The sequence below is a fragment of the Dermacentor silvarum genome, chromosome 10 (assembly GCF_013339745.2).
Source record: "Dermacentor silvarum isolate Dsil-2018 chromosome 10, BIME_Dsil_1.4, whole genome shotgun sequence".
NCBI lineage: Eukaryota > Metazoa > Arthropoda > Arachnida > Ixodida > Ixodidae > Dermacentor > Dermacentor silvarum.
Genome location: NC_051163.1, coordinates 154,662,871 through 154,670,132, shown reverse-complemented (window position 1 = coordinate 154,670,132; position 7,262 = coordinate 154,662,871). Strand labels below are relative to the sequence as shown.

The window sequence follows — 7,262 nt, the reverse complement described above, 5'->3', positions numbered from 1 at the left end:
GAGGACCAGGACAATGATGCGAAACGCCTGACAGGCAGTTTTTATGCTAACGTAGGAGCATTATTATTTTAGTGATCTTGTCGCTAGATTTAGCTACTTGTCTGTTTAGCGACAAATTTGTCAACTTAGCCCCTGCCGACTTTTGCAACGACGGGACAGAACAAATGGCGACATGTTAGCGACTTCTAGGATAGAAAGTTTCTTTCAGAATTGCCTTCTATAACGCAATTTCTTTATCAGGAAGCCCATGCAAGCAAGCGGCCGAAATTTGCTGTGGGACGCGTGGACTCTGATTTTTATGCAGAAATGGTTGCCCTGAGGGTGTGCTCACAAGCAAAATGCAAGTTTCTGTTTTTTCGAAACGTATTCAAGTTGGCCTTAACAGTCCGGATAATGCACTTTCACTAAATAGCGTCAGATGGTGGACATTTACTCCCTTTATTATGATATTACAAAGGCTGCAGCTTAAGCACAAGATAAAAAAAAACTGTAGGATGGCGTACTCGTTCACGCGAAGCCTGAACACACTACTTCAGTATCACATTTGTTTTGGACAAATCAATACTGCGAAGAGCCTTCATGTAGACCAAGGTACCTGCAAGAAGGTCTCGTTATCATCAGAAATTGTGTGTCTTGCAGAATTTCGCTATCTTTCAAGGAGCGCCGAGAACTTGGCAACTTTCACTGATAACGTGGGATCAAGGGCATTTGCCTGCGAAGCAAATCTGATTTCTTACGTTCTTTTGAAACATGCTGAATTTGTAACCTCACAATAAGAGTCTATATGCCAAATTTCAGCTGTAGTAAATTTTAGCAATACTAAAGAAAAAGCCCACTGCACCACTGGTAAATTTACTCATTATGCCTTACTCACACGGACCTTAGAGAAATGTGGTGCGTTTCGATAAACATTATCTGACATGCCCGTGCTCGCATATAATATAGTGTTCGAAAACGCCTGTGTTGCCTAAAATTTGTGTTACCTAAAGCATCCGCAAAATTAAACGCAAATTTTGCCAATTTCTGATTTCGCTTTAGAAATGCACTTCAAAAAGTATGGTAACACTGATCGTGAACGTGATAAGTGAAACCACTACACGTTGAAGAGAGTATTGCAATCGGCGTTATAACAAGTACAATCTGAATTAAAACACGCACTTCAACAACAAACAGCTGCTCCAGGAGGCGCCATTGGCCCCTTAGGTGTCGACGCCAGTTTTCTGCCCTCCGCCGTACCAGAGCCTCATCCGTCCGGCGGTGGCTCGCTCTCAAGGGGTCGCTGTCTGTCCAGAGGTTCCTGCCAGTCTCAAGGTCCCCGACAGTGCCAAGACCACAGCCAATCCCGGGTGTGCAGCCCAGTGAGGACCAGGCCCTGCAACTAATTCCGGGGCTACCACGTCCACTCCCGGAGCAGCAGCCAATCGAGAGGATGCTACCTTTCCGTGGGTCGCTGCCATTCCAGAGGCACCGCCGGCCAAGTAAGCACTGTCAGTCCGCCCGTCTCTCCCCAGCTGCTGAAGAGAGTATTGCATCCAATCGGGAGCTGCACACCGCATCAATAAGAATAAATTCGCGTAAAGGGAAAAATGCGACGGCAGCTTCACTTTACGCCTCCCTTTTACGCCACGAACGGGTTGCACAGTGAGCCGTGCTTCGCAGTGCCGCCTACTAAATCACGTAAGTTCAACGGATAATTGGAGACCAAATATGTCGGTTTACAAGGCGGTGTTCAAATGTTGAAACATTAAACTTAAGGTTCGCGCCAATTCCCTTCTACTTTCCGATATATTAATGGGCCGTGCAATTGGTAAGTAAGAGGGTAATTATTGTAATAAATTCAATTATTGAAGAGAATGCTATGCTTTTTCTTGCAAATGAGGCCTCGGTGGACAATTTACCGGTAGTAGTGCGATTCGACAAGCTCTAGAGGCTACTTTTTAGCAAAAGTGCCCAATTTGCAGTACAATTATGCGACACGTCATAAAAAGACAGTTGGCACCAAGCATGTACTTTTCTTGTACTGCTGACAAACGTTTGCTCGAAGTGCGATGGTACAGATGGGCAAGCTCCACGGCAAGTCCACTACCATCGCCAATTGGATACAAGATACACTTTAAGATGCAGAGGCCCAATGGGGAAACTCAACGGCGACAATTATGACAGCGCAAGCGCTTGATGAGCCGCCATCTTGTCTTCCGCCGGTCACCTAACCACCGGCTGACCAGAGGGCACTCTCAGTTTATGGGGTGGTTTTAGGTCCAGGGGTTGCTGCCAGTCACGTGATCACAGTCTGTTCCAGCAACTAAGCCAGTCCCGGAGCCGCAGCCCATTCCGTGGCGGCTACCTGTCCACGGGTCTTTGCAAGTTCACGGGGGTCACCGCTAGGACACAGTTCACCGTGTAAGTGTCACATGCTTGAATCGAAATATTCTCATGCTTGAATGAAAAGCACGCATAACATACCTGATAAAATCAAACGTGGTGGTGACAAATAGTCCCCTAGCCGTTTGAGTTTATCAGGTATGCTATACATGATTTTCACCCAAGTATCTTTTGTATACATCTTACTTTTTTTCCCTTGGTCAAAATTTAACTTTGCCCCAAATGGATGGTTGAATGGATAGATGCTATGAGCGTCTCCTTTGGAACGGGGCGGTAGGTTGAGCTACCAAGCTCTTTTTCTTATATTGACTAATGTCCTGCGTGTCATAAAGAACAGAGAAAAAAACCTGCGCATGCCAGCGCCGCTGGCGCCACCACCTTCTGTCCCTATATGAAACTTTCGGGGAAGTTTCGTGACCATAAAAAAAAGTATCAAATGCCGCTGGTCTTACTACGCCTTTTCACCGACACCCTGAATTTGGCTTTGAGGTGAAGACGCACACTGCGTTGCTGGTCTTTCATATTCATAAAGTTGACTATCGCCATCGTTGATGTCTTACTGCGCGTTTTCACCGTCACCTTGGTTAGATGACAGCTTTATGGCAGCAAGAAATTTCGTTACTGGTTCTTCTTATTCACAGTACTGCTTTACGGAAACTTCGTATGGTGCCTGTTGGATTGTATCCAATTAACGGCAGATGTGACTGTCATTATAGTTCAATGAACAAACTTTATCCACGCTATTACTTCCTCTCAAGCAATGGCGATTAAGGCTATGAACCGGTTCTCTAACTTAATATTAATACGTCAAAGACAAAACTTATTTTTTTTCACAATCGTCTGAAAAAAAACAAGACATCGATAATCAGTTTGTGCTACACAATTCAAATTGTTCTCCACGTCTGTGTAAACCTTTAGATTACGTGACTTCTGTAAAATAGCTCGGTTTGTACTTCGATAGTGATCTTTACTGGAACTCCCACTTAGATTAGGTATGCAAACGACTTCGTGCAGTATCTTGTGTGCTATACAGTTTGAGGTATTATATGCCCCTTTCTGTTCGAAAAGTTGTTGTACATGCCTTGTGTTATTGTGTATTAAGGTACAACATAACACAGCATGGTAATTGCGCAATTCCTTGGCAGACTAGGGTCAACTCTATTCTCCGTTCTATCCTAACGAACATCAGCTGTGATTTAATCTTTAATGACAAAAGTGACGTTTTCAAAACCATATTTATGCCAGACTTTAATCAACTACTACAGGAAACTGTTGTGCTCGCATTTCTGAGAAAGTAGTATTTTCAAGGTAAAGCACGTTCCCGCACGTTGTCTGCGGCCTAAGGATCTTTACCACGTACCCAGGCGTTTTACAAGATATGACACGAGATTACGAGACTACTATGTTCCTTAATATTTTAATAAATTCTCTCAAAGTGCCTTGCGCGCTCACACCAAATAAAAGGTAAAAAAGGGCTCAGGCAAAGTGACTAGTCGCCCCCGGGGAACTACTCGCTTCCTTTTGTCCCCCTCCATAGACTACTTTAAAAGTGAAAAGCATGTCAATTGCAATAACTGTTTGGTTCCGCTGCCTGCCAGGCACTGCCGTTCAAGCCCTATGTACCTTTGGCAGGCCTGACATATACACTGCTTTCTTTGTAACTTTGCGGATTAAAGTATTGTTATTATTATTATTATTATCTCGATGCAGAACCTAATAAAGAGAAAAAAATCTTCGGCATTGTGGAGCATAATTGCAATTTAATTACAAGGCACGCGTTAGTGTGGCTATGTGGATTATTTTCGACTATATGGGGTGCTTTAACGCGTGCCTAAATTGTACTACTCTACTGTGAATAACTCTGGTAGCTGGTATGCTTTCATCTTGAATAACTCGAGACACCCAGCGCAGAAAACAGACAATAGAAAGAAAGACTAGGTGGCTAAACAAGCATTAGAATAATATACACCACGGTGTAAGAAGATAGGTGTTCCGACGGCGCGCCCGCGCTGGGGCGAGAGAGCGGCCACTTCGTGTGACCGGAAGTGAGCGCCGCCGCTAGGGGCAGCACGTGTTCAGGAGGCCTTGGAGAAGCGGCACAACAGTGGATAATTTACGACCTCCGTCAGCATTTAAACACCCATACCCAAAGATATGCAATTTTTTGTTATTTAGACGCCAAATCATGAGCAGGTAGAAGGTTTCATGCCACTTACAGTCAAAATACCGTCATTTCGAACACGAGAGAGACGCGTCGTCTGCTCGGGCAGACGGCGCGCTGCGCTTACCGCTGCTCGCCGCGTCGGAGTCAATCGGAATGTCGGCGGAAATATAAAGGGACGCTCCTCCAACCAAGTAGAGTCGTTTTAAGCAGGCGAACAACATATATTCATCGAAATAAAGCACTTCTGCCGCGCGTGCCCTTAAATGCGACAGCAAAGCGAGTGAAAAAGTGGCCTCCAGAACAGGTGCTGCCCCTGGCGGCAGCGGCGTGCATAGAGTCACACTAAGTGGCCGCGCCTCGCGCCGCCGTCGGATCACCTTCCTTTTTTACACCGTGATATACACTAACTCTTTCTCTCCAAAATCCTTGGGGCTAGCACCAAAGGTGATGTTCGCACAAAATCGCTACGTCGAGAACCCCGCGCTGCGTCTTTTCTACACAGCGACGCCAAATACGGAGAAAGAGGCAAATAACTTAGATAAACATGCTTCATCTAAGCGACTGTAATAAATTACCATAAATTCCCCGCCGACACCCATGTTTACTCTGGTGTGAGCATTGGCGCTCTGTAAAAGGCGTAATAAATCCCTTGCACTGAGACGCATCATGAGTGGTCACGTACTCCACTAGACCATTAAAGAAATTAAATTCTGGGGTTGTAAGTGCCAAAACCACGATCTGATTATGAGGCACGCCGTAGTGGAGGACTCCGGAAATTTCGACCACCTGGGGTTCTTTAACGTACTACACCATTCGCGAGATTGGCGCAGATTTGTCTGTGAGATACACGTGGCCAGCCACTGTAAAAGTGCAAACAAAGCTTCTAATTAAGCCCTAAACTAAGATGCACGGTAGATCCGCAGTCGCCATTCACTCACGTGCGCTGATGTGGATCCTCGGCTGCGAAACAGACGCACTTCGTGGCGCACAGATTAGGCTTCCCAGAGGACTGTCACCGAGGTGGTTTGTTCCGGTGAACTTGACGGTTAACCAAGAGCAGCGCGACGAGACCTGCGTCGGTACAAGCAACAGGTAATCGTTAGTCACACGCCCACATCGGACACACTAGAGAAGCTTCGAACGCACCCGAAGTGCACGAGCTGCCTCAGGAACGCTGTCACGTTGTCGCACGTAGGTCCTCACGAAGCAAATGGCTGAGCGCGACCGAGATTCTAGGCGCGCGGCGCGTTCATCGTCGACGCCCCCTTCTGGGAAGCGAGTGATATCGCACGAGAGCTTTCTGGTGTCTGAAGTGTTTTGGTTGGCTCTCTTTCTTTCGGGTGGGGAAATCTCTGGCGAGCAGGTATAGACTTACACACGCTGTATAGCCCCGCTTCTGCAAAAATTTAAACAAAAGGGAGCGGCTTGAATTCGCGTTCGTGGCAAGCTGAAGCAATGCCTCCTAAAAAATTGGCTGAAGCGGCGCAATGTTTTGTCCACATCGCGTAACGCTAGGACGCTGTCCTCGCTCACCTGCAAAGTCAATGAAGCGAAGCGCAATGCTGCGTCTACTTGCGTTTTGCCGTAAATTGAGCGTCCCTCGCTTGTCTGGGCAATGCCTCCTTTTCTTAGGAGGCATTATGCACCGTGACTAAAGGTTTTCTGAAACATAGGAACTTTTGTTTATTTTTTCTGGAAATTTCTTTGAAGGCCTGTGCACGGCTGGTTATAGACACAATGCTATTTTAGATGACACATTATGGGTTGTTACGTAATCATCATCATTCAGCCTAGTTTTATGCCCACTGCAGGACAAAAGTCCCTGTGATCTCCAATTATTCCTGTCGTTTTTTCACCTACAAATTTCCTAATTTCCTCACCCCACGTAGTTTTCTGCCACAGTAGCAAAGACATGTAGGCACACGCATTCTCACGCGACAGCTTCTGAAGAAGGAGGAATAGACGGACAGACGGGGAGGTGGAGAGCGTCTGAAGGTATTAGATTATGCCATCGCGGTGGTGGCGCTGGGTCCGTCATTTTCGCTGATGATTGTTGGGCGCATTTGTCGCCGGAATCCACTGCAAGTCTCCTGTCGAGACTCGCCGTTCCTCCTATATTTGTCTTCAGTTAAAACATCTATTAACGTGCGCGGCATCGGCATATATTGAATGGAAACAGCTTTTTTACGTTCATTTAGCTCTCTGACACACGTACGCTCGCGCAAAAACTTCGTGTCGTTTATTGTACATAGAGATTCACTCCTCTACACATCATCATCACCCATCCGAATACTATCACTCCTTTTTCCTCTTCCAAGCGCTGAGTAGCAGACTAAAGCTCCCCAGCTCAGGTCGATCTTTCTTCCTCGCTTCTAAATAAAATCTATTTGCAGTCGTCTGAAGTCTTAGATGCTGCGGTCTGTGATTAAGCTCTGTCGCTTGTCTCGGCCGCCTGGGATGGCGAGTGCAGGACGCGATGGTCGCAGAAGGCTCAACATGGCAATCGTCATGAGCCTCTCATTTTGTTTCCGTCGCTGATATCCCCCTTGAAGCCGCTAACTCTTAAAAGTACGTGGCAGCGATGGTCTATTCCGATCTCGACTGGTCCTCGCATATAATTACCGTCATCTAATGCGCAAACAGAATGTTGGGGTTTTAGTAATCACATTTGTGTAACTCCCCACATCGCATGCTGCTATGTTAAAGAACCGTTTCA

The 7,262-nt window shown here is 46.3% G+C and overlaps 1 long non-coding RNA gene across 1 annotated transcript; it reads right to left on the bottom strand.

Annotated features, from left to right (window-relative positions):
- Positions 1–1,182: 1,182 nt before the first annotated feature.
- On the bottom strand, positions 1,183–5,787 carry LOC125940555 (uncharacterized). Its single transcript, XR_007463749.1, has 3 exons — positions 5,693–5,787; positions 5,485–5,617; positions 1,183–1,511 (listed from the first exon to the last, which is right to left on the bottom strand). It is a non-coding gene; the product is annotated as an uncharacterized LOC125940555 (long non-coding RNA).
- Positions 5,788–7,262: the final 1,475 nt, after the last annotated feature.